The 27,859-nt window shown below is 46.8% G+C and overlaps 1 protein-coding gene across 1 annotated transcript in view; it reads left to right on the forward strand.

The window, feature by feature from the left end:
* Window positions 1-5,601: 5,601 nt before the first annotated feature.
* The window catches only part of WSCD1 (WSC domain containing 1), a 157,794-nt gene continuing 135,536 nt past the window's right edge, over window positions 5,602-27,859 (forward strand). Inside the window, exon 1 of the mRNA XM_069482099.1 lies at window positions 5,602-5,746. The gene's annotated coding sequence lies outside the window, so the exon portion shown is untranslated. The remainder of the gene's footprint in view (window positions 5,747-27,859) is intronic.

A 27,859-nucleotide genomic window follows, 5' to 3' on the forward strand; every position in this document is an offset into this window, starting at 1 on the left:
GAAATTACCAAAGGAAGAAGGACGTTTGCTGACTGTTGTTGGCAGTGTCACGTGTGCTCACCGGGCCCCAGTTTCAGAGCCCAAAATTGGGATGCACGCTCTGACGCATTCAGCTTGAGGGTGGCTGGGAAGAGAAGTTCCAGAGAGCTGGGGACGGGGGCTGGCAGTGACTGAGTAGGGAACAGCAAAGGTGGGGTGTATAGTCCCTGAGGTCAGGGCCCAGTGGGCGTTGTTCACTGCTGTCGCCTCGGTTCCATGACATGCCCAGTATGCAGGCGGGTAAACAGTGTAAATACTGTTGAATGAAAATACAGATAATGGTTAAGCCATTAATATTATCTTAATATTACCTTAATATTTTTATTCACTATGTATGTTTTCATTTATTTAGCCATTATATATTAAATAAATATGTGTGTTTTTAACCATTACACACACATGCACACTCAGACTCTGAATAGAATGTTCTGTAGCCATTAAAGGTGATTAATATGCAGATGTGCTTAGATATAATGTTGTAAAGAAACGATGTCTTATTCTGCACAGAAAAGACTTACGGGCTGGGAAATGGAGGGCCAGAGAGGTCAAGGGACTTGCTCATGCCACACGGACATGAGTGGGGCAGCCCTGACCCAAACCCGAGCCTGCTGGACCGAATCACTGCGCTTTTCTGCCTTCTGAACACCGTGAGTTGTTTTACAGATGCAGTATCTGAAGCTCGGAGGTTCATTCACTTGCTCGAAGCTGTACAGTATAAAGTGATAGGGCCAGGATTCAAATTCAGGTCTGTGTGGGTTGATGCTCAGGGGTTCAACTCGGTGTGTGTTCCCTCCGGGGAACAATGAGACTTGTTTTGGGGCAAGGTGGTGAGATTGAGAGCGATCCCCCTTTGAATGTTATTCTAACAGTGTTTGGAGTCTGTAGCCACCCATGGCTGTCCCACTCTGCACTGGGCCTCCAGAGCCCTGGCTTTGCCTCTGAGTGGCTCTTTGACTTTGGATAAGCTCTTTCCCCTCTCTGGGCCTCAGTTTCCCTGTCTGTATGACAAGGGAGCTGGAATGGATGGGTAGGTTTCTGGACCTCTCATCCAGAGAGCAGGACCCAAGACCTCCCCAGGGAGGATGAAATGTGGCCTTCCCTTTTGAGAACACAGGCAGGCTCCAGACGGTTGTTGCGAGTGATGGAGGAAGATGACACGATCTTCTCTCTGCTCTCGTAGGACTCTGGAAAGGAGTCGAAGAGCACTGAAGCCTGAAGACCTTCTTGGAAGAGCCTTGTGCGGTGTCTGATGAGGGAGGTGAGGGAGAGATTCTGCAGACCGTTACGGGGAGAGCCTCTTCTCACTCCAACCAGTAGTAAAACCCATACCTTGGAGAAGCCCACCCCACGGCCCCAGATCCTCATGGAGTTGTGGAGGGAGAGAGTCCTGGGCACGTTGATGCCTGATACTGGGAGGTGTGAGTCACTGCTCTTCACTTGAATAGATCTCTTTTTTAAAAAAAAATTAAAATATTTTAAAATAATTTTAGATTTACAAAAAGGTTTCAAAAGCAGTACTGAGTTCTCTTGTACCTTCACCCAGCTTCTCCAAATGTTAACACCTTCCACACCCATGGGATCCTGGTCAAAAGGAGGAAATTAGCATTGACACAATACTGTTGACCACTCTACAGGGCTTATTCAAATTTGGCCAATTGTCTACTCATGGTCCACATCGCATTCAGTTGTCACCCTATTTTGTCTCCTCCTATTTTGACTGTCTGGGGCAGTCCTCAGTCTGTCTTTTCATGGCTTGGACACTTTTGAAAAATACTGGCCAGTCATTTTGCGGACTGTCTCTCCACTCGGGTTTGTCTGATGTTGCCTCACAATTAGAGTGAGGATTGCCTTTTCGACGAGAATTCTGCAGAAGTGATATTGTGTCCCTCTGAGTGCATCCTGTCAGGAGGCGTGTGAAGTCAGCGTACCTTGGTGAAGGTGGCATCTGCCAGGCTTCTCCGGTTGTGTCCCTTTTTCTTTGCGTGAGTCATCCCCCTTCATCTCCTGGGACAGTCAAGTCAATTGTTCAGAAAGATTGGAACAATAGTTTTGTTTTGTTTCGTTTGAGACAGAGTCTTGCTCTGTTGCCCTGGCTACAGTGTAGTGGCGTCATCATAGCTCACAGCAACCTCAAACTCCTGGGCTCCAGGGATCCTCCTGCCTCAGCCTCCCAGAGTGCTAGGACTCCAGGCCTGACCCCCCACGCCTGGCTGGAACAATGGTTTTTGTAGGCACACCCAGCACTTCCTCCCTCAAAGTCTTTCTTGCCTGTCACCTCCTTTGAACTCACATCCTGGCGAAAGCCCCATTTTCATGGCTAGCTCATCCGATCATCTTAGTTTACTAATAGAAATGGAAACCTATAATTAGAAGCAAAGAGGAACTAATAGTGTTTGGGCTTCTTCTGTATGTCAGGAATGTGCTGAGCACTTGCCTGCACTGCCGTGTCTCATTTGAGTCCTTTCAGTGACAATTGTTTAGCCTCATTTTATAGTGGACGGCACAGAGTCTCGGAAAGATCAGGACAGCTGCCCAAGGTCACACAGTCAGGCTTGGTCTGCTCCAAAGTCCAGGTTTCTCCATGACCTTTTCTTGGTTCTCCAGGGTGAGGCCTGGGTCAAAGTCACGGGTAACCTCCCTAAGGAGGCTGGGAATCAATGAAATCATGGTCATAAAATGTATGTAGCCCTTTATAATTGACAAAGGACTTTCAATCTTCACAGCAGGTCTGTGAATTAGGTGTTGCTATTTCTATTCTGTAGAAGAGGAAGCTGAGGGTTAGGGGGTTTATATGTCTCACTCAAGGGCTCAGCCAGTTTAGGGCAGACCTGGAATTTTAACCCTGTGTTGTGTTCCCAGCCCAGTCATTTACCACGTAAATGCCTCCTTTTTCTCCACCTGAAAGGAGAGTGCTGGTCCCTGGCAGGATGGGGGTGTCCCCTGAGTTGCAGAATGCTCATCTGTATTGGAATAACCGAGCTTTCTCTGGGGGTTGCCTGCATCCACAGGTGGTGTCTTACAGGTGATTTGCATGCTTCATAAAAAGGTAATTTATACGAATTATAAAATTTTATGTGATTTACAAGACCTGTTAAATGTACGAGGGAGCTGGCAGGGCTCATGGATCCCTCTGCTCTCCGGCTGGGTCAATCAACAGTTGGTCCTTTATCAAAGGCTACTGTGAGCCCTGCCCTGGGCACGGGGCTGTGGTGGTCGTGATCTTGTGCTCATGAACCAGACAAAGTCCCAGGGCTCTGGGGGTGGGGAGATGAGATAAGCACCCACAGAACCATAAGGCCAGGGTGTGATCAGAGATGCAAGCCCTCGAGCATCATGGAAGTCTTCTTGGAGGCAGTGGCACTGCAGAGAAGTCTTCAAAGGGGCCAGGATTCAAGTGGGGGAAGACTGGAGTTGAGTGGGGGATAGAGTGTGGGTCCCTGGAAAGGGGAAGGGAAGGAAGCTGGTGTTCCAGCAGCTCTTGTTTCTAGTGGCATCAAGGCCCTGCAAGGGCTGGCCAGAAGCCCCACACATGCCTGGGACATAGAATTGGAAGACGGGGTGGAGCCTGGAAAAACTGGCCTATGAGACATGCCCCTCATCAACACCTGAGCACGTCAGCAACACCTGTACCTGGTCACAGGAAGAAGAGGCTTCAGGATGGGGAAGAGGGAAGGAGATGTGGCCCCGTGACTGTCTGCAGGAGCCCTGAGCACCGTGTTCTGAGGAACACTCCGTCTGCAAAGGGAAGCAGGACACCGCTCTACACCCACAGAAGGGGACTGGGGTCACATACTAGAGTCTCTCTAGAGGCAGAGAAAGGACTAGCCCTCTCTAAGTCCATGTGGATAGAGAGTTGTGGAATTTTTTGACCAAAAAAGAGAAGGACGGGAGGTGCAGGTCCCTGCGATTCTCCTGCTGAAGCAGGAGCTGACGGGTCCTTGTCTCTTCAGCATGTCTTGTTGGTGTCCAGGTCAGCCCTCCCTGTCCCGCAGCCCGAGGGGCCCTCTGGAGCCCCTCCCTTCTGCGCCTGTTCAGCACTCATTTCCTGGACACCCCCCCAGTACATGCCACAGATCCTCACACTCTACACGTCATAAGGAGCTCATCACCTTGGCCCAAGCCTGCTCCTGTCCCCGGCTCTCGGCTCAGAGGTGGCCCTGCTGCCCCTAAGCTGGAAACACAGGAGTTTCCCTACATCTCCCTTCTCCCTCACCTGCTCTCCCCCATATTAGATCACCAAACCCTGTCCCTGTGCCCCTGAAACATCTCTGGAACCCCCCTTTTCTGTCCACCATCACTAGCAAAGACGTCATTTCTTGCCTTGACCATTCGTAAACAGCCTCCCTATTAGGCCAGGATGCCTCTACTGGATGACCCTTCACCCCGCCGCGGGAGCACTCTTTCCCACTCACATCTAACCCCAAGTCTCTCACCTGCATAACTCTTTGGTTGTTCCCTGGTCAGCTACAGCATCAAGTCCAAGCCTCTAGGTCTGGCATTCAAGGCCTTTCCAACATGGCCCTGCTGCCTTTTGCAGTTATGTTTTCTTTCGGTCCTCTCCAATTGCCTGTTCTATGCCAATAACACATCAGATGTACTTGTCTGACAACCCCGTGTTGTTTCACTCCCTTTGGCTTTTCCAAATGTAGTTGCCTCTCCCTGCAAAAGTCATCCCAATATGTCTCTCTGGAGAACTCCTACTCATGCTTCAAAACCAGCTCTCATGACACCACCTCTCAGAAGAACTCCTTGACTTGCTGCAGACATAACCATTCTGCTGTCTGTACTGTTTGTACCTGAGCACATATTGTACTTCACTGTGATCATTTGTTTGCATGTCTGTCCCCTCCACAGTCTGTGAGATCCTTAAGGGCAGGGACCCAGTGTCTCTCTCTCTCTGTTTCTCTTTTCCTCTTTCACCCTCTTCCCTCTTTTCTGCCCTCCCTCTCTCTTTCTCCTCTTTTTGCCCCTCTTCTCTTTCTCTTCTTTCTGATCCTCCTGTCTCAAATTTCTAGCCATCAGCTCTCTCCTGAGTGTGCGGGCTGGGTTCTGTCCTAAGGTTTGCACAGAGGTGCTCTCCCAGACCTCTCCGCTCAGGGCCATCGGTGTTCCCTGGAGACTTTACCAGAGGAAGGCGCTGATGCAGGCCAGTTCCACCCTGAGGTGCCTGCCCTTGTCCTTCCTCTGCTCTGCACGCTCGTTCTGCAGCTACTTGCATGCTCGCTTCTGCCCGCCCTGCAGGCCCCGGCTCAGACAGCACCAACTTCCCTTCCCTTCCCTTCCCGGCTGCCCTTTCTGCAGCTGCGCTCTCCGCCCCCTTCACCCCTTCCCTGCGCTGTCTTCCTCCCTGACTCTCCCATCCAAGCTGGGCAGGACCCACCACCAACATGCAAACTCCTGGAGGACAGAGACTTGTCTCTTCCATTTCTCTCTGTTATTTATCTCCAGGGCCCAGGACAGTGTCCAGCATACAGTTGTGTTCAGTAAATATTTTCTGAGTAAATGATGGTGGTTTTCTAATTTTTTTTCCTTTTTAGTGATTAATATGCATGGATTTCTCATCAAAGAGCAGATTGCATGGAACTCACGGAGCGCCTGACTCTGGTGTGGCTCAGAACTCATTATCTTCCAGCGGCAAGTTGAGAGATTCTTGGACAGAGATTTAAACAAACATTCAAGTTGCGGCTTTGACCCAGCTCACCTTCCGGTGAGTTCAGAGTCATAAACCATTATTGTCTCTGCAGGCGGGGAGTACCTTGGGCGCCTCTTGGCACCTGGCGCCTCTGTCGGAATTAGTAGCTCATTCTCTCTATCTGATGCCCGGCCAGGAATGAGGGAGTTTACTCTTCCCCGTGTGAGGCTGCTCTTGGCATCTTTAATGGTGTTCTGTGTCCACAGACACAGACTCGGAAGCAGAGAATCTGAAGGTTTTTGTTTGCCTGTTTTTGGAGCCAGTGAATGAAAAAAACTTTGCCTGGGATTGTGCTGAGGGCCTGTTGGTGGGGCCTGGACCATAGCCTAGTCCCTGGACTCCCAACCCAGAGCTCTCCCGCTGTTCTGGACTTGCTCTGGCCATCTGAAGACTGTCCCCCATCTTCCGTGTGTCTGTGCCCATCCCTGCCACTGTGGGACTTCATGAAATTGGCTCATGAGCTTTGTTTCCTTAGTTGTGGTGACATACACAAAACGTCCAGGTCAGGGGCGTGAAGTCCATCACGTCGCTGTGCAGCTGTCACCATGACCCACCTCCAGACTCTTTTTATCTTGCAAAACCGAAACTCTAGAAATTTTTACTTATATCCATGTTCTTACGTGTTAAATGAGAATGATGGTGGTTGTGACGCTCACGGCGTGTATTTGTGAGAACGACTAGGGCAACGACGTGGGGTTTCAGTCCAGACCTGCTCAGAACGGAAGCTCTGTAAATGCACGTTACATTTGAATCTGATGAGCTCACGTATCGATGTCGCTTTTAGATGCAGCTTATTAAGTGAATAAATCAAAGTCTCCTACAGGTTTTTCCTGGAGTTGTTTGGAAGGAAGTTGTTTTAAAGGCTCATTTTATATAACAACAGACATGCCACAAAGGCAGGGGAGGGTGGGGACGCAGGCATGATGTCTTCAAGGTCATACGGTTTTCATTATTATGTTGCGGGTTACATGCTTTGAATGGACAACGTTTTTCCACCCATGTTGCAGTGTATACAGGTACATCATTACTTTGTGTTTTTTTAATTGTGGTAAAATACACATAATGAAACTGAACATTTTAATTGTTTTTGAGTAGCATTAAGTACATCACACTGCTGTACAACCCTCACCACCATCCAGCTCCAGACATTTGTCATATTCCCCAGCTGAAACTCTGTACCTGTTAAACACTAACTCCCGTTCTCCCCTCCCTCCAGCCCCTGGTCACTGCCATTCTACTTTCTGCCTCTATGAAACTTCCTTTCTTTTTACGGCTGAATAGTATTCCACTGTATGGATATACCACGTTCTGGGTATCTGTCCGTCCACTGGTAGGCACTTGGGTCATATCCACTTTTTGGCTACTGTGAATAGTGCTGCTTCGAATGTTGGTGTGCAAGTGTGTGCCTGGTGCCGCGACGTGGATGAACCTTGGCAGCATCGGCTTATATGAAAGAATCCAGGCACAAAAGTGTCACATCCTGGATGATTCCATTTGTGTGAAATGTTCAAAATAGGTAAATTTAAAGAGACAAGAAAATGTTTAGTGGCTGCTCGGGGATAGGGGAGGGGAGAAGGGTGAGTGACTCCTTGGTGTGTGCTATGGTCTGAAGGTGTCCTCCAAAGGTCACGTGTTGGAAACTTAATCCCCATTGCAACAGTGATGAGAGGTGGGACCTTTAGGAGGTGATTAGGTCATGCGGCTCTGACCTCATGAATGGATTAACGCTGTCATATGGGGAGAGCGTTAGTTTTTGTGGGGGTGGATTCCTGATAAAAGGATGCATTCCGCCCTCTTTCTTGCTCTTCCCTGTGCTCTCTTGCCCTTCTGCCTTCCCCATTCCTCCACCGGATGACGCGGCAAGAAGGCCCTCGCTAGATGCCAGCCCCTTGATCCTTGACTTCCCAGCCTCCAGAACCATTAGCCAAATAAATTCCTTTTCATTATAAATTCTCCCATCTCTGACATTCTGTCCTAGCAGCGAAAACAGACTAAGACAATGGCTACGACGTTTCCTTTGGGGATGATAGAAACATTTTGGCTCTAGACAGAGGCGAGAGTCACACAACATCATAAATGTATTCAGAGCCATGGAATGGTACACTTTAAAATGGTTACTTTTATGTTATATAAATTTCCACCTAAAAAAAAGTGTAGGCAGTCCCTCAAGATCTACTCTCATCGCGATGCCAAACCTCTAGATGTGCCCAGGTGGTGAAGGAGACCTGAGTGGGTTGAGACAGTCAGAAACTTGGGAGGAAATTTCTTTAGCTTTTTCCCTGTGTGCTGGGGAGGATTTTCACACTCCCTGTGGGGCCGGAGGGAGGCGGGTGCTGTCTGCTGCTGCTTCGCTAGCCACTGAGCACGGGGCCCCCGGCATTCAGAGGAGAGAGTGCGGGGGACTGGGGTTCCCTGCAGGGGAGAGCCCTGAGCTCTCAAAAGCTCATCTTGTGCCTCTGAGCCGCCTCTTCCACCATCCAACCACCTACCTGGGGGAGGAGCAGCGAGAATACACAAGGTATCCTCCCTTCCCTGATACACGACATGCGCAGGCTGGGGAGGCAGCCTTGAGTGGGGCCAGGGTCATGGCTCAGCCTCCAGCTGGGCCCATTTACATGTAAGGATCTATCCACTGTGGAATTAGCCCTTGACAGTGCAGAACTGCCTTGGGCAAAGAAAATGAAAGCCAGAGGACACAGATGGACTTTTTTGTCCCCTGCATGTCTCAGTGGATGGAAAGGCAGGGATAAGAAAGCCATGACTTGCTAAGAAGTCAGTGAGATGGCAGGTGAAGAGGCTTCAGCCTCATAGGGAGGCTGGCCTTGCCAGGGGTTTAGTGCTGTATTTGCGGTCTACATCCGGTGCATTAGTGACTCCTAGATGTTAAGTACCTGCTAATTATCAACAGCCAGCAAGGCTGCTCCTGGGGGATTGGCACTTGAGCTGGAAGCTCTCAGTCCCAGGAGAGAGGGGAGCAGCAGAGAAAGCCACGGCTGATGTGGAAACCGTGCAAAGAAGTAGTGCCCCGGTGGGTGAGGCATCTCGCACCATCGAGCCTGGCGTGGTGAGGGTTCAGGCCCCAGCTCTGACATCTGCAGACCGTGTACCCTTGGGCAAGTGGCTTCTCTCTGAAGCTGGTTCTCATCTCTGATGTGGGCCTGATATCCTACAGAGTTGTTGCAGCCGTAAGTGAGATGGTCCAGGTAGAGCTTAGCACAGAGCTGGCTTACTGAAATACTCAACAATTGCTTGAGCAGTGTGTTTGGGGAAATTTCAGTGGAGTAGCAAATCCAGTGCTTGAGTGCATGTCTGTCCTGCCTCAGTTTCTCTTCATAACATCCTTTGGATTATTGATAGCTGCCCTGAAGGCCAATCTTGCCCTGGAGCCTTAACCTCTCGTTCTTCCCCCAACTGTGTATCTTGGTCTTACCAGTTTGGAGAGTGCTAGGCAGGAATAAGCAGTTTTCTGACCAGCAAACCAAACGTCCAGGGCACTAGGGAGTCTGCTGTATGGCCCTGGGGAGGGTGGGGAGGGTTCTGGCAGAGGGAAGGAGACATCTGAGTCTGGTGGGGCTTTTTGGAAAAGGTGAGCTCTGAGCCTCGGTCTGAATTCCCAAGTTCTACCCACAAGGATACTCCCACGTCAGGTCTTAATGAAAGATCCCAATGAAAGTGGCAGCAAGAGCATGTGTGCAGGGTTTCACAATCTCCTGGACACTTTTTTCTCCATTCTAGGCTCTCATTTGATCCTCAAAATAGCCCTGTGAAGCAAAAGATTTTGTTGTTCAAAGGAACAGAAGTAGCTCCTGCCCCTCTGGGGGCCTTGTGGTTCAACTCTGCGTTCACCCCACAGCCGCTCAGCATCTTCCAATAGATTCCTTTCTGGCTTAAGTTAGAGTAGCTTCTGTTGCGTCACACACACACACACACACACACACACACACACACACCTGACCACCAGGAATGGGAAATAATGTGACTACACCAAAAGAATCTCTTTCCACTTGCAGCCATAGGGCTGGGATTGCCGAAACCAAACTCAGAGATGGGTGTTGCTGTTGTTGAGTTATCACGATGGAATCCGCGAGGAGCACATCTTGGAGGGTCTCTTGGTATTTTGGCGGTGTAAGACCTACACTGCCTGCCCTGTCTTGACCTACCTGTGTATCGGTCTTTAGCACCACCTGAACCGACTCCCGAGCATGGAAAAGGTCTTGCACTGGTTTTCTATTGCTGCGATATCAAATTACCATAAATTTCGTGGCTTAAAACAATGCATATTTATTATCTTACAGCTCCATAGGTCAGAAGTCTGAACTGAGTCTCACTGGACTAAAAGCAAGGTGCTGGGGGATAGCGGAGTCCCCCCCACACAGCGAGGGTATGGGTGGTTTCCTACATTTAGAGGAGTGTTCTGAGCTCTGATACAAAATGTATTTCTTCCTGCCGGTCATAGTTGAAAAAGTTTAAACTGTCCTGACAGAGATGGGGCGGAGGGAGGCATCTGTATCAAAAACAAGACTCACATGTGAAACTAATGTGTAGCTAAGGCGGAGAACCACCCATGTAGATAGTGACCAGATTGCGGGATTTGGTGGGGGCACTAAAATGTTAATAATAATTTAGCTTATTTAAAACCATTAACCAAAAAAAGAGACTATATTGGAAGTGGAGGGAGGGAAGGCTGTGGGGGGCAGATAATGAGTTCAAGAGAGGAAATACATCTACCAAAGCACAGTGTGAAGAGTGGAAAGCTTTGCTCTCCCTCTAAATGCCTGCACAGGGCAGCTGAGCGGGACGCTGGGTGGGGCCCGAGCAAGCAGGGGAAGCTCCGACCTTGGAGGGGATGGAAGAGCCACCAAGTGGAGCCCCAGGACAGGCTGCACTTGTGTTCTAGCTGCAGGCGGAACTGCTAAACTCATGGCTTGCACGTTTCTCCCCTTGGCTTTGTCAACCTAAACTGTGGACATTTGAAGCAGCCCTATCAGCTGTCGGCAGTTCCCACTGCTCACCTGGAAGCTTATCTTTGTCCTGCATTGATCTCCCCCAGTCAGCTCATCCTGAAGATGGATGCTTTGGGGCACTCAGCTTTGGGTGTTCTCTGCAGAAGAGACGTTCTGCCTTGCAATGCCTGATGGCTCCCTGGAGGGGCTGTATCTGGTCCAGATAAGATAAGGAGCTTCCTGATTCAGCACAGGAACAGCAAGGAAAGCAATAGCAAGTCTTGGCTGTGATTTGTGGGAAGGACTTGGGGATGGGGGTAAAAGTGATTCACTTGGAAAAGGACTGGTTATTTCTGAAGATGAATTTGAACTTCCAAAGATGTCCACAACTGGTGGCATTAAGATACCAGAATACATGAATTGTTCTCTTTTTGCAGAAGCTGAATTCTCACTTGCAGAAGCTCAGTCCTCAAGGATTCAGTGCAAGTTCACTTTCCGAAAACAGACCAGCTGTACTGGCAGTGATTAGGGCTCTCTCCATTTCAAGTGATAGAAAATCCAGACTAAACTTATTAGATGAACAAAAACTCATTGTCGTATGATTGCAGTGTCCAGAGTAAGGCGCTGGCATGGGCTGATCATGTTGCGGATGGGTCCTGGCTCAGGGCCTCTCAGACGGTCTCCATGGTGGAGCTCAAAGAGCCTGCACAGAGGCTGGAACTGTTAAAAGCATGGGCTTGGGGTCCCAGTTTTAAATCCTTCCTTTGCCACTCGTGAGCTGGCTACCATCGGGCAAGTTTTTCAGTTGCATTGACCTTGGTTGTGTTGTCTATAAAGCAGGAACGGTGGTGTTGAGAGGGTAGATGAGAGATGGCGCGGGAAGCCCTCTGCACATAGCTGGAGCTCATTAAATGTCAGTAATTGTAGAGGACAATGGCTGTTTTCCTCTTCAGCACCTGCACATTCCCTCCCTGGTCTCCTGGCAACAGCTCCAATCTCGTTTATGGATTGCCCTCCCTCAGGCTCAGCCACGTGCCAGGAGGGGCCATGCCACCCAGGCTAGCACCAGTTAGCACACTACCTGCTCTGGACCTCGACGATTGGTTCATGGATGTCTCCTGACTGAAGCGTGTCCAATCAGAGAGAGTATCATGATTTTGCTATGACTGTCAGGACAAAGATGGCTTCCACTCCCTCCTGCCCACTGGATTTGCAGATAGCCCCAAGAGCTGCTGGCGGCCATTTTTCAGCCATGGGAGCAGAGCTCAGGTGAGAAAGGAGTCAACAGAGAGAGCAAAACGAAGACATACAGAGAGAGGAAGAGAGACAGAGAGAGGGAGAGAGAGAGAGAGAAAGTTAGTTACTGGTGACACAATTCAAACCCTGGATCAGTCCATGCCTGATGCTAGCTTCAGACTCTTCGATTATAATATGGTCATGAATTTTATTTTTGTCTTAATGAGTTTATCCTGGGTTTTCTGTCCCTTGCAATTGAAAGCAATAAACTTGACGTGAGATATGTGTGCTGGAAGCATAAAAGAGATTCTTCAAACAGCCTGAGTCTCTTTTCCTGATTCCTGTTTGGCTGCTAAGGAATCAGGTCCCAATTGTTGCGTTTGACTAATTCCTTTCTTCTGTTCATGAGGCTTCTTGTGCCTTGTGCGGGTTTGCTGAAAGTAAAAGAAACTGTTCCAACCACCTGCCACTTCAAGAAGAGATTAATTACTTTTAACCAAAAGAACCTCCGTTACCACAGGTAAATTAGACTTAAAAGCCATAGGCAGGGTCCCAGCTGCTCCACTGCCATCCTAGGTCACTCTCTTACCACACCCCCGAATAAACAAGGGGCCCTTTGTTGCTGCCGCTGACAGGCTTACTGGGTCTCTCTGGAGTACAGACAGGACAGAGTCTCAGAGGCTGGGGAGGTGATGGCTTCGGTCCTCGGGGTTGCTTCTGACCCGGTCTCTTCACAGCTTGGTTTGATGGTGTCCAAGTACAGGATGCTGACATTCAAAACAGCCCCTTGCTATTCAGCCCGGACCCCATTGCTCTGCTGAAGTGTAGCGGGGGCTGTGCCCCAGCCGCCTGCTGGACTTCCAGCATGCAGGAAAGATTAGGATTGATTGCTGCCAAAATTGCACTTCCGGCGGGTGTCACAAATGGCATGGAAACGAGGGCGGTACTGGGGAGTAGAGATAAGAACTGCACAAGGATGTCTAGGGGGAACAACAGTCTCTTCCTTCCCTTTCCTGAGAGACAGCCCCTTACACTGTTGGGCTGAGAAGCAGAGCTGGTGTTCTGTTTGGAGAAACCCACCGCTTAAGGCCAAGGGAAGGATGGATGTGCTGTGTTGGTCCGCCGAAGGCGAGGGCCAGGAGCGCCCGAGGGTGTGTGTGTGTGTGTGTGTGTGTGTGCAGGTACAGGGCATGCTCACACTGTGCGGTGGGAAAAGCTTTTGGGATTGCTACTCTGCCTTCCTAGACATCACTATTTGATACCTTGCTCCCTTGTATCAGAGCATGTGGGTTCACATCCTTATTTTGGGGATGCTAAAAACAAAGGTAATAATTGTCACTAGGGCACATGAGAATTACGCACTGACCTTCTAACCATTTCCTGCTCACTGCTATTCAAACTGCTGTGGGTCTCTATCAGCCCATATTCCCACAGCACAGCCAGGTCTCCACGGGTCAGGGAACATGCAGATCTTAGCTTCCCAAATGAATAATCCATTCCAGAATTTGTGCAATAGGGAAAATGTTTTTCATTGTTAACTGTTGCATTTTTTTCATCCTCAGTAATTCCTAGTTTGGGGTGTCCCAGAGTTTATGTACTAAGAGAGCCAGGCCGGGTCATATGCACCTAACCTGGCAAAGATGAAGAAAAATCCACAGAGATATTGATGCGCTTAAAAAGGTAAAGGGTGCGGACCATTCCTCTGGGCACGCAGTGGGGATCTAGTTCTGAAGGAGCAGCCAAGCCTCTGGCTCAGAGACAGGTCACTACAGACCAAGAGGGAAGGGACAGCTTTGGCTGGGGGTGAGGCCTGGTAGATAACCCCCTAGAGGCACCCCAGCCCCCGTACTGTGCGTGCCATGCTGTGCAGGGAGCCAGAAGTCCTGGAGGTGCAGAGGACACACCAGTGCATGGGATGAGGATGAAGGTCCAGCGTCTGCATGGTTGGAACCCTGGACTCCAAGGGGATATCAACATAACTCCCTCAAAGATGAGATAATGTGCCTCACTACTGTGGGAGACCAAGACCAGAAGACCCCTTCTCTTCTCAGCCACGAAGGCACGGAAGCTCCCAGCCACTCAGACTCCATCTCAGAGAGAAGCAGAGGCAGAAGGAAGAAATCTGAGAGCTGGAGATTGTATCACAAAGGGACTGAATTATTCAGAAGAGACCATCAAACTGTCAGAGATCAAGACACTATTGATTGGAAAGTTTAATGTTTGTCCATTTCCCACCTCCTCCCGCCTTTTAGTAAGCCAGAGGGAGGCAGGATGGTGAGGAAGATTAGATCAGTTGTAGAGAAAGAAATAAGCTACATTTTCTTGGCAATTCCCTTTGAATATTCCCCTTTAAAAACATACTCCACGGTGAAAATGCCAGATGCCAAGTTGAATCATGTCAATCCTAAGATTGTATTCTTAGGATTTAAATAAAAGGTAATGTTAGTGCTTATAGGTCATTTGGGAGGGTTGGAGCCAAGATGTTGGATGTACCCACATCCCTGTCCTAACACTCAGGGTGGATGCTCTCAAGAGGCCCCAAGAAGATAAAACCACTAGATAAAATCCCAGATATTAATAGATGCTCCTCCTGTCTACTTATGGTCTATAGGTTGATACGGTGATAGCAAAGACACTAAAAATTTATTCCTTGTGAAAGGCTGGTCCTGAGTTGTCATGTTTCCTCCTTTTATGACAGTTGCGGTCACTCTGAAGTCAATAGTCTTTGAGACCTCTGTTTTTACTACATCTTCCCAGAATTCCAGGAAACCATAGTCAGGCTGGAGGTCAACTGGGGACCCTGGTAATTAAGGCACTTCTATGTCCCGTTCACACATCCAGAGCTGCACTCATACTTTCCAGCCCAGACTGGGTGCCAATGGTTAGCTGCACTTGATAATTATTTGCTGTGCTTATAACTGGACAGATTTTTGGACCGTCAGCCATACCTGGCAGATCAGGGGAATACTTTACAAATATTTCATCTTACATGATCCTCACATCAACTCTGAAATGTGTGTTCTATTGTCCTTATTTTATGGTTTCGGAAACGAAGGCTTCACATTATTTAATTTGTGTATGATGGAGAGTGGATTTGAACCCAGGATGTATCAGTTATCTGTTACCCAAAACTTAGCAGCTTAAAATAACAAACATGTTATCTTGCAGTTTCTCTGGGCCAGGAATTCAGGAGTGGCTTAGCTGGGTTGTAATTGAGGGTCTTTCATGAGGTTTTAGCCCAGATGTTGGCTGGGGCTGCAGTCATCCAAAGGCTTGGCTGGAGCTGGAGGATCTGCTTCAGAGATGGTGTGCTCAGCTCACAGGGCTGGTGGCTGGAGGCCTTATTCCTCACTGGCTATTGGCAGGAGGGCTCAGTTCCTTACCATACGGTTGCTGGAGCATCCTTAGGACAGGGCAGTGGCTTCCTCTGGAGTGAGTGATCTGAGAAAGAGCAAAAACGAGGCTATCAAGTCTCTTATGACCTTGTTTGAAAGTGACACACCACCAATTCCACCATGTTCAATTCATTAGAAGAGAGTAACCACATCCATCCCACACTTAAGGGAAAGGATTTAGGCTGCCTTTTGAAGGGAGAAATGTTGAAGAATTTGTAGACATATTTTAAAACCATCACACAGACTCTCTGACTCTAGAGCTTGTATTCTTTTCAAAGATGCTGTGCTCAGGTGGTTATGCAAACTGTCCATTACCTTTCCCTACACCCACGGTACCTCTACACCCCACCCCTCAAGAAGTCTCGCTTCCCTCCCTGGGGTTGATGAGGCTCTGGGCACTTGGTCCCATCACCTTAACTCCGTTAGCATCACCCTTTACTGCTCTGGGCTCTAATGCTACACCCTTGGACTTTTCCAAAGATCACAGCGGCACAAAATCTACTTCTGCATGTATTGTCGAACTGATGTAAAACCCTTACCTCTATTTGTACCCCAAGGACCTAGTGATGTGATCATACTTTACACATCTATAGCAGAAATGGCACAGAAGCTCACTCTGATCTCTCTGACCTTAGGATGTTTGGAATAAAGGTGCAGAACCTACAAGAAGCCCCTGAAATATTTCCCAAAGCCTTCCACCCAGTCTTCCAGCCTGCATGCCGCCCCCTGCTCCTGGAGTTCTCTTTCTAAAACTCAGATATAATCAAGTCACATTTTGCCCCAAAGCTTTTAATAACTCCCAGTTTCTATAAGATGATTTCGGCTCTAGCTTTGAGATCTTCACCACCAGGCCTCTGCCTGCCTCTCCCCTCTCATCTCCTCATCACTCTCCAGGCAAACCGCACTGTTTGCTATTCTGGGAATGTGTCTTGTTCTTTTAAGTCTCTACCCCTTTGCACGTTCCGTTCATTCTTCCTGGAATGAGCGTCTCCCCTTTGAACAGTTGTCAAACTCCTTCAAAGTCCAGTTCAAAACATCACCTTCTCACGAAGCTCCTGCATGCACCCACTCCTTTCTCTGCGTGTTTGCCAATAAAAGATATGCAGATGAAGGTGTCTGCTTGAATCACGGCAGCTACCTGCTGGCTTAACTGGGTTAACACTAATTAAAATCACAGGACAGCTAAATTTAATTTTTGACACCTGATAAATGCCAAACATCAATGGATTTTTCATTAACATACTGAATAGCAATGTCTTCAAGTCACGGTTATGAAGACACTTTCCTAATTTCTTTGAGGTGGTTAATCTTCTGTGCAGACATCAGAAAGGATTGAATTTCCTGACTCTCTTGGCTCTTGTCAAGTCAGTGGTGTAAAATGATTTGAAAAGAAGTGATTGCCATGGACGGTGATGCCCATTTCACTTTTATCAGGAAATGCATAAAGGAAATGGTGCCAGTGTCGTGGGCAGTGTGGGTCACTGTCCTCGTCCCTCGTCCTTCTTTCCTAAGCAGATCCAAAGGGAAATGTTTGACTCAGATGTTGGACCCCATTCCATTATGAGATGTATGTTGAATTTGGCAGGTCACATTTTTGTAGCAATAATGGCTGGTTTTGTTGAATTCAACTCAACCCCAATGGGCTCTATATTCATGGCATCCGAGACTGAGAATAACATGTAAACAGAAGCCCACAAAGTAATGAAAAGCAAAGAGACCTAAATGTGCAAAAACCAGCTCTGACACTGATTCTGGTCTCCTATCCTTGCTGTGGTCCTTCCTGGACTAGAGCTCAGCTGGCAGATGCATGTGACATTGGATGCTTCCTCTGAAGAGGCAGGAGGGGCAAGTGGAAACGCAGGATGCACTCAGAGAGTGCACACACTGACAGCAAGGCAATCAAGGCATCCACAGCCCTGTCCAGAGCAAGCCAAGCCAGGACAGCACAAACCTGAGGATGGCTTGGGGTTATGTTAGCAGATGGTGGAGAGGAGGCAGAATGCTTCATCTCCCATTTGGCTCCTGTCGCCCGACTGGGAAGACTAATCTTCCCCTGTAAAAGGATAGTGCAATCACTTTATTCAGAGGAAATTGCAGTCTGGGATGTGAGAGGAGTTTGGACAAGAGCCTAATGTCTGAGTGTTTTGTGGATGGATAGGTGATTTAAAATCCTTCAGGTAACAAAGTGTTAATCCATGACTGGTCTAAGGGAAGGAAGTCAGAGTATACGGTGCTTGTGGTTGTTCTCACTTTCATTTATTCATTCCACAAAACTTTTTTTTTTTTTTAATCTGTATGATCCCACAGGGGTGTACTGGAGAGAGATGACCAGGATTCAAATTTCCACTGCCATCTATTACTGTCTGTGGACAAATCTCAAATCCTCTCTGTCATGGTCAAAGACCTTTGGGTTGCAAGGAACTGAGACTCACTCAGGCTGACTCAGTAAGAGTGGTGAGGCCGTCAGGCAAACAGAAACCACAGCAGGTATTTCAGACAAGGGTGATTGAATGTAGGAAATTGGTTACATGCATATGGGAAAATGGAAAGAGGAAAAAGGGGGACACTGAGTTAGCCCAGACACTAGTAACTGCAGGAAGCAGTTACTTCCCCAGGGGCTGGAGAAACAAATGGGAGGAGGTGATGTTGCCAGAAGCTTGAAGCTTGGGGAAGGGCTGCAGAGGTGGTAGATCAGGTAATCTTCCAGCTCCACGGCTTGCCATCAATGGCCTCTGCCATTTCTGAGCAGGGGTAACTTCAGATAGTATGAAAAATAATAGAGTGTGGCATATAGCATTATGGGGGTTGGGGTAAGGCCAGGGGTGAGGAGGCTGTAGTGGCAGAAGTTGGAGGGCATTGCTGAATTTGGATCACTCGTGAGTTGACGGTAAGCTCAAGAAGGGCAAGAACAGAGCAGGATGAGAATTAGATGGCTGTTACAATAATCCAAGTGCATTGGTTTTCTATTGCTGTGTAATAAATCAGCACAAATTTAGCAGCATAAAGCAATATACATTTATTATCTCAGTTTCCATGGGTCAGGAGTCTGGGCAAGGCTTAACTGGGACCTCTGTTCCGGATCTCACAAGGCTTTGGTCAAAGGTGTCAGCTGGGACTGGGGTCTCATCTGAGGCCAGAGTTGTCTTCCAAGCTCATGTGGTTGTTGGCAGAATTTATTTCCTTGCATCTGTGGGACTCATGGTGCCTTCCTTCTTCAAGGCCAGCAGGAGAGAGAGCCCCTGGCTTTTTGGCCTTCTTTTAAAGGGCTCGCCTTGAAAGCGTAGATCAGATCCACCTTGAAAATAACCCTTTTGATTAACTCAAAGTCAGAAAACTTAGGGCCTTAATTCCATCTGCAAAATCCCTTTACCTCCACCATATAATGTAACCTAATCACAGGAGAGATGTCTATTAGTCATAGATCCCACCCACACTCAGCGGGGGGGATTATTACCACACAGGGCACCAGGGGCAGGAATCCAGGATGCATACTAGAATTCTGCCTTTCACACCAGGCAAAAGATGATGGTGGCTTGAACTCAGAGCATAGGCGTAGAGAAGGGAGAAGTGGTTGGATTCAGGATATAGTTTTAAAGTCTGGGCTCAAAGGACTAAGAGAAGGAGGGGCTCCAACTCTCAGTGTCTATGTGGGAGGAGTGGACCATCCGGGAAGAGGGGTGCTCCCGGCAGGGGGACAGCCTGCCCAACGAATGCATTGCTTTGCCTAGGGCATGAGCATTGCAGTAGGAGGTCCTCAGCTGTGAGGATGGGGCTCCAGCAAAATCCACAAAAGCACCTGCAGGTGACAGTTGGCTCTAATCAGCTGCCAGGCTCAGAGAGTGGCAAGCCACCCAGCTAAATAAGAACTGTTCCACCCTTTCCTCCCCACACCTTCAGCCAGTTTTAATTCTAACAGGATCTGAAATAGCAGCTGGCAAGTGGAAGAGCAGGGCAGAGAGGGAAAAGGAGTTGACCACATCCATTCCTCAAAGATGGTGCTCCAGACGTGAGTCTAGGTGTGAAGGGACAGGGGACCATTGAAGCACTAATCGATATTTTAGGCTGGACACATTCATATCATTGAATCTAATAGTGTTTTATGACTGAAAATGACCCCAGGACTGCCCATTGCCTAAGGGTTCACAGAAAAGTCAAGGATCTGTCTGAGTTTCCATCGAAGAACAGGTGAGGATGACCAGCACCGAATATATTTGAAAGGTGCACAGTTATCAAAAAATAAAGTAGTATCTTGATCACATCTTACATATGGGGCTTGTCCAATGTATCATTCATGCAAAGATCTGGGTGAGGAATAATCTTGACCCAGGGACCAGCAAACGCAAAGGCACTGTGGCAGGAATGACGTCGTGTCTGAGGCACAGAGGCAAGACGGGGAGGGGGAAGGTTACCTAGGTAGGCAGGGGCCAGATCCAGCAAGGCCTGCGGGTCATGGTGAAGTGTGGATTTTCTTCTATTCAGACTGAGATGCCATTGGAGGGTTTTAAGCAGGGGGGTGGCATGGTCTAATTTACACGCCATGTGCTGAGCTTCAGCTGAAATTCTTTCCCCAATTTATGGTTGTATTTTAACCTACTGTAATTGCCCAGGGAGTCTTACAGCCACCCTTTGAAGAGAGAGGCCCCATCCACCCTTCTCCCCACAAGCCACTTCTATTATAGTTGCCCCAGCTAAAAAATACACTGGTTAGTTGCTGGGCATGGTGGCTCACGCCTGTAATCCTAGCACTCTGGGAGGCCGAGGTAGGAGGATTGCTTGACCTCAGGAGATTGAGACCCGTCTCTACTAAAAATAGAAAAAATTAGCCAGACATGGTGGTGTGCACCTGTGGTCCCAGATACTCGGGAGGCTGAGGCAGGAGGATCGCTTGAGCCCAGGAATTTGAGGTTGCTGTGAGCTAGGATAACGCCACTGCACTCTAGCCCAGGCAACAGAGCAAGACTCTGTCTCAAAAAAAAAAAAAAAGAATATGCCAGTTAGTGAGAGCAAGGGATCTCCCCAGCTGGAGGGAATTGCATAAGAATAGGTTCACACATCAGAAGCAGCTGGATGGGGACAAAACAGAAGGAATCCAAGCCTTCTAAAGGTGACGTGGCATCAGTTTTGCTCTACACTGAGTGATGGCTGGCAGATCCAATCAAATCCTCTCTTTGGGGAGATTTTATGTGGGCAGAATAATTTCTAGGCAGGTCACTTAACCTTCGGTCCTGAGGTCAGACACACATCCTTGGCTTGGGACAACTGAGAACAGATGCCTCATGGGGTGCTTTCTTTAAAAGCACAGTGTTCCTTGATTGACCCATGTCTTAGCTGCAGCCTCTCTGTTCTCTGAGGCTGGGGGTGGGCTGTGGAAGGCGTGGATACAATTCCTCTGTTGCTGTGAATTTCTCTGCATGAGTGTCTTACCTTCTCATGGTCACGTCAGGGTCCTGTTCCTGTGGGAAGCTCAATCTCATTGGCATCTCACCGCCTGTGCCTGTCCTCTTCCTTCTCCTTAACATGGATGCAAACATGAAGTTTAGTGCCTTTTCCAGAATTTCTCCATCTCTCAAAAAGCACCTCCCCGCCCAAGGCATAGTCGATGTAGCATGCTTTATTGAGAGTGTGGTACTGGCAGACGAAGCCTGTAAAGGGGGAGAATACAGTACTAATACCTGCCTCGTCGAGTTTCTATGAGATTTTAATGAATTAATATGTAAAGCACATGCCCTGGCACCTGGTCCGTACTCCAAACCCATCACGGTTATGTATTGTTGCTGTTGTTGTTAGTGTCTGTTGGGGGAGGCACAGCAGATGGTCTTCATGAGCTTTTAAGCAAAGGTGCTGAGAAAACACAAAGTTCGCTTTTCTATTTCCAGGGGCTCAAATTCCCAGGGAAACAAGGTGCTGCCTGTCACGGCTGTTTTCACTTGGGTTAAGCACGTCCTGTGATGTGCCAGAGCAGTGTGCTCACCAACATCACATCACTTACTTAATCCTCCCAAATTCCTCTCAAGTACACTATGAACATTCTCATTCCGGAGAGGAAGAACGCCTGGCCCAGAGAGAAGAGTTACTTTTCCAAATTCTCCTGGCTCAAAGTGGGGGTCACACCCCAGTCCGTGTGGCTTGCCGGAGGGGCCACATCCGAGCCAATGCAGGCCCCTCCCTGGTGTGGTCCTGGGATTGGCTGGGAGGCAGCAAAGTGAGCTCACGTCTGAGGACACCTCACAAGGCCCCAGACTCACCAGCTTTGAAAACTGCTCCAAAGCCACTGCTGAGCCTCCCAGTCGCTGGGTCTCCAGGATACATTTCAAACCTCTTGCCATGAACGTTCAAACGGCAGGGCTGGGAACTTCCGGGTTTGACTGGCTTTCAAGAACACACTTTATACCATTTCCTCTCCTCACGTGAACGATAAAAGGGAACATTCTGGATTGAATAGAAACTTCAACTTTCTGCCTTATTTGGTAAGAAAGAAAAGCTGTGATTTTATCAGCATTTTTCAATTTCAAATGCGTTTTCAAAAGCTGGTGTCTCCCTTGGGTGGTCAGAGTACGTTTGCTGTCCAAGAGCTGTAAAGAGTTGGGTCAGACTGGCCAACAGGGGACAACACTTACTTTTTGGGGAGGAGGAGAGAGGGGGGTAGGGGGAAGGACAATTTTCTGCTTCCTGAGAGGAGAGGTTGATGGGCAGTTTGGACCAGGAGGGTAGGGTCCCTGGGCATATGGACCGGTTTCTGGCCCCTCTGTCCTTCATGGGAAAGAGTCGTGTCAAGGTGAAAGTCTCCTAACCTGGCGCTAGGTTGGCAGACACACCTCATCAAAGGCGAGTTAGGGAGGCTGAATATCAGCATTAGAAAGTGGGTCTTTTTTGTTTCCTCTGCCACAGTGAAGTTGTCCCTGGTAAGGCTGGAGTGAGAGGAAGGTCACGGATATGGTCAGATTTCTTAGAGCAGAGCCAAGCTTGAAGATCCAAAGCAGGAGTCAGCAAACCTTTTCTGCAATGGGTCAGGGAGTAAATAGTTTTGTCTTTTTGGGTCAGACCACATCTGTTGAAACTGTTCAGCTCTGCCATTGTAGCAAGACAGCAGCTGCAGATAATATGTAAATGGATGAGGATGGCTGTGTGACAATACATTTTTATTGGACACTTTATGGATGCTGAAATCTGAATTTCATATAATTTTCACATGTCATGAAATATCATTCATCTTTTGGGTTTTTTTCTCCTAACCATTTAAAAATGTATAAGCCATCTTCATGGGTCCTACCAGAGTAGGTGGGAGGCTGGATTTCATCCTCGGGGGTAGTTTGCAGGACCCTCGGTCTGGGCTGGGAGGTGGCAATGGAAGGTCCCCAGAGCAGCTTTCACAGGACACAGAGCAGGAGGGGGGCCCAGGGTAGCAGTGGAGGGCGGCCTCTCCCCAGCCTAGGTGTGAGCAACCTCTTCTTAGTGATGGGGATGGTGTGTGTAGGGGGGTGGAGAGCAGGGTGTGGCGGAAGAGAGAGAGAGTTGTTTTCTGAATTGAGACAGATAATTCTGCTCAAAAAGCATTTGTTGATGTCCTCAGAGTGGTACGAAATCTTTGGACACTGAGCATAGGGGATTAAAAAAAGAAGTGCAATTTCTTTCTTTCTTTCTTTTTCTTTTTCTTTTTTTTTTTACCAAAAGATAATCTGGTTGTCAGGTATTTAAATACTCCCTGGTCACCCATCCTGTTGTATGATCCGTGATGATGGGAAGGACCTATTAGCTGGGACTTCTACCACATCCACGTGGTGGACATCCCAGGGCCCACGTCCAACCCTCTGGGATTCGCAGAGGAATTACATGTCCCCCACTCGCTTTTGGTTCTACTTTCTGCCTGGACTCTCTTACCCACCTTGCTTTTATGCCACATCGATATGCACTTGGACCATGGCTTCTTTTCCTGCATTTCTCCAGAATGTTCACCAGAAAGAGTTTCGCGTGGTAGGATTTGTTGAAAATTTGCGCTTAAAAATCCTTCGGCCATCTTGGCCACCAGCATTTCCTTCCACCCGTCATCCTCCCACACCGCCCTTCCTTGCCCAAGGTCCTGCTGCCTGAAGTTCTGATGCGCTGCAGGGCAGCAGACAGGAGCGCAACACTCAGTAATCAAATGTCAGAGTGAGCATTCCGTGGGAGGCGAGCCACTGAGGTGGGGGCCGCGGGAGAGCACCGCCGATTCTGCTAAGTGAGGGTTGGGAAGGCTTCCCAGAGGAAGGGGTTTGAGAGGGCTGTAGATGTGTGAATAGGAATTTTTAGCAAAGACGGAAGAGGGAAGGGCATCTGGGGACAGAGGGGAGAACTTGAGTAAAGGCTGATAAGGCCCCCAGGAAGGAGTCTATCCTCATGGAGAGGTTTTTATTGGTTTATTTATTAAACTTTTCTTTCCTTTTCTTTCCCAAAAGAAAAGCTACGAGTAGGTTTCTAATCCTTGTTTCCTTGGGCTATTGAAATATTTTTAATCAATGTTCTTTAGACATTAATTTCCTTGAAGTGCCAGAAACAATGAAATAAAATGGTTTTATTAAAATATTAACTTATACATATTAAGATATTTTATTTAACTAGATTTGTAAATGGATGGTAAACATTTTCTGCATGAAGCACTAGAGCTGAACATCCACAAATGTTTCTGTGGTTAACAAAAGCAACTTTTTAGATACGGTCCCAAAAAGGAATACCAAAGAGCAGTATTCCCACGGGGACATTTGTGGTCACCTCCCCAGCATCCACTTTCCTCTTTCCGGCAGCTGTGATTTCTGTTTGGGGATCCGTGTGGTCCTGGGGGAGCTGACTGCACTGCCAGCTATGGTGGGGGCCCTTGATGGGTCTCACCCTGTCCGAGGGTCTCACCCTCGCCCAGTCCCTCCCTCTGATCACAGCTTAGGGTCTGGAGCGTGACTGCAGCTGGCCCAATTGGAGCGAATAGTACTCCTGCTGGGGATGTTGGGACAGTGGCATCCTCCCTTCTGAATGGGGCACTGTGTGGACAAGATGCCAACCCACGGGCTTGCTGCAGCCCCCAGGGAAGCCAGACTGAGGATGAAACTGAGTCCAGAACACAGCAGACAGAGCAGCACCAAAGCCCTGAGCCTCCGTGAACTGCTGGATCTAATTGTCTGAAACCTCCCTACCCCTGGGATTTTCATTTTGATGAGACAATAAATTCTGTTTAGTGTTAAAGCGACGTTGAATTAGATTTCCATTCTGAACTGAGACAATTCTCAAGACTGGACTGGATTTATGTCCACCCTTTTGTGAAGACTTGTGAGTACAGAAACCCGGCTGACAGTGCCCAGAGTATCCCAGTCTTGGATTAATTGCATCAGCAACAATCTAGATTCCTGAAAATACATTTAGTGTTTGCGTGAAAAGAGAGAATGACAGTGCAGAAGAGAATCAAAGGTGTGGGGAAGGTTTTGCATCTGCTCTCTTAGGAATTCAGAAGAAAAGCTCCAACCAGCAGCAGCTGCAGGGTTTTTATTGGAATTTGGAATTAGAGCCAGACACCTTTCCCGCTGGGCTGTGCCAGGCAAGGGCTGACAAGGAGGGCGTTGGAGCCGGCTTCATAGACCTCATCCGGGTTAATGAGGGACACGGGTTTCAGGAAACCAACTCTTCAAGTACCCGAAGACAGCACATCTTTTTCTTCTGATTCTAAAAGTAGTTGTTAAGCACTGTGGAAATTTTAGAAAATGTAGAAATGTATAACAACAACAACAAAAAAGTAGCAAACATCCAAATTCCTCAGTTCAGGTATTCTTTATTTATTTTTTTTTAATGTACTGGCTTTCAATCATTCTGGATATGCCATTTTACATCAAAGCCATTTTGCCACCCAAATAATGTCTTTGTAATCTCCTTCAGTGGCTGCATAGCATTTTGCCGCGGAGATTTTCTATATATAACCATTTTCTTTTGCTGAACATTTAAGTAATATGTCAGTTGTTTTCTTTCTTTTTTTTTTTTTTAATAGACTTTATTTTTTAGAGCAGTTTTAGGTTCACAGCAAAACTGAGAGGAAGATACAGAGATTTCCCATATGGCCCCCACTACCGCGACGTTTATCGACATCCCCACCAGAGTGGTACATTTGTTACAAGTGATGAACCTCCATTGACACATCATTATTACCCAGAGTCCATAGTTTACATTAGTGTTGTACATGATATGGGTTTGGACAAATTTATCGTGACATATCCACCATCTTAGTATCACACAGAGTAGTTTCACTGCCCTAAAAATCTGTGTTCTGCCTATTCATCCCACCTTCCTCCCCAAACCCTGGCAACTGTTAAATTTTTTTTACTATGTCTATAGTTTTGCCTTTTCCAGAATGTCATATAGTTGGAATTGTACAGTGTGTAGCATTTTTCAGATTGGCTTTTTTTCACTTAGTAATACACATTTATGTTTACTCTGTGTCTTTTCATGGCTTCGTAGCTCATTTCTTTTTAGTGTTGAATAACATTCCATCGTCTGGATGTACTACCACAGTTTATCCATTCACCTGCTGAAGAGCATTTTAGTTACTTACAAGTTTTGGCAATTATGAATAAAGCTGGTATAAACATTCATGTGCAGGTTTTTGTGTGTACATAGGTTTCAACTCCTTTGAGTAAATACCAAGGGGCACAGTTGCTAGACTGCAGCACCATTTTGCATTCTCACATCCCCACTAGCATTTGGTGTTGTTGGGGTGTGTAGTGGTATCTCATTGCTGTTTTAGTTTGCATTTCCTTGATGATATGTGATGTGGAGCATCTTTTCACATGATTATTTTTCATCTGTTTATCTTCCTTGGTGAGGTGTTGTTAAGGTCTTTGACCCACTTTTTAATCAGATTGTTTTCTTACAGTTGAGTTTTAAGAGTTATTGTATATTTTGGATAACAGTTCTTTATCAGATATGTCTCTTGCAAATATTTTCCTCCAGTCTATGCCTTGTCTTTTCATTCTCCTTAAGTTTGTTTTATATAACAGAAACTTTAAATTTTAATGAAATCTAACTTATCAATTCTTTCTTTCATGGTTTGTGCCTTGGGTGTATCTAAAAAAGTCATCACCAAACCCAAGATTATCTAGATTTTTCTAAAGAAAAATGTTATTTTCTAAGAATTTTTTAGTTTGGTGTTTTACATTTAGGTCTATGATCCATTTTGAGATAATTTCCATAAAAGTTGTAAGGTCTGTGTCTAAATTCATTTTGTCGTTTTTGCACATGGATGTCCAGTTGTTCCAACACTATTTGTTGAAAAGACTATTTTTCCTCTATTGTCTTGCCTTTGCCTCTTTATCAAAGATCAGTTGACTATATTTATGTGGGTCTATTTCTGGGCTCTCTATTCTGTTCTATTGATCTATTTGTGTATTATTTCACCAATACCACACTGTTTTGACTACTATAGTTTTATACATGTTTTGAAGTCAGCTGTGTTAGTCCTCCAACTTTGTTCTTTTTCAATATTGTGTAGTTATTCTGAGTCTTTTGCCTCTGTGTTAACTTTAGAATTAATTTGTTGATATTCACAAAACAACTGCTGGGATTTTGATTGGAATTGAATTGAATCTATAGATCAAGTTGGGAAGAACAGACATCTTGATAATATTGAATGTTTCTATCCATGAATATGGCATATCTCTCCATTTATTTAGTTCTTCTCTGATTATTTTTCATCAGAGTTTTGCAATTTTCCTCATATAAATCTTGTACTTATTTTGTTAGATTTATACCTAAGTATTTCATTTTTGGGAGGATGCTAATATAAATGGTGTGTGTTTCCAAATTCAAATTCCACTTGTTCATTGCTGACATTTAGGAAAGTGGTTAACTTCTGCAAATTGACCTTGTATCCTTGCTATAATTGCTTATTAGTTCCAGGAATTTTTTGTCCATTCCTTTGGATTTTCTACATAGATGATCAGGTCATCTGTGAACAAAGACAGTTTTATTTCTTCTTTCACAAGCTGTATACCTTTTATTTATTTTTCTTGTTTTATTGCATTAGGTAGGACTTCCAGTATGATGTTGAAAAGTAGTGGTGAGGTGAGAAGGGACATCTTTGTCTTGTTCCTGATCTTGGTGGGAAAGCTTTGAGTCTCTCATCATTAAATATGTTACCTGTAGATGTTTTTATAGTTATTCTTTATCAAGTTGAGACGTTTCCCTCTATTTCTAGTTTACTGAGAGTTTTGTTTTTTTTTTTTGTCATGAATCTGTGTTGGGTTTCATCAAATGCTTTTTATGCATCTATTGATATGATCATGTGATTTTTCTTTATCCTGTTTATGTGATGGATTGCATCAGTTGATTTTCAAAGGTTGTACCAGCCTTGTATAAATCCCACTTGGTTGTGTTGTATAATTATTTTTATACATTGTTGGATTTGACTTCCTAATATTTTGTCAAGGATTTTGGGATCTATGTCCTTGAGAGATTGGTCTGTAGTTTGCTTTTCTTACAACATCTTTGTCTGGTTTTGGTATTTGGGTAATGCTGGCCTCATAAAATGAATTAAGAAGTAGTCT

This window comes from Eulemur rufifrons, chromosome 9 (assembly GCF_041146395.1).
Source record: "Eulemur rufifrons isolate Redbay chromosome 9, OSU_ERuf_1, whole genome shotgun sequence".
Lineage (NCBI taxonomy): Eukaryota > Metazoa > Chordata > Mammalia > Primates > Lemuridae > Eulemur > Eulemur rufifrons.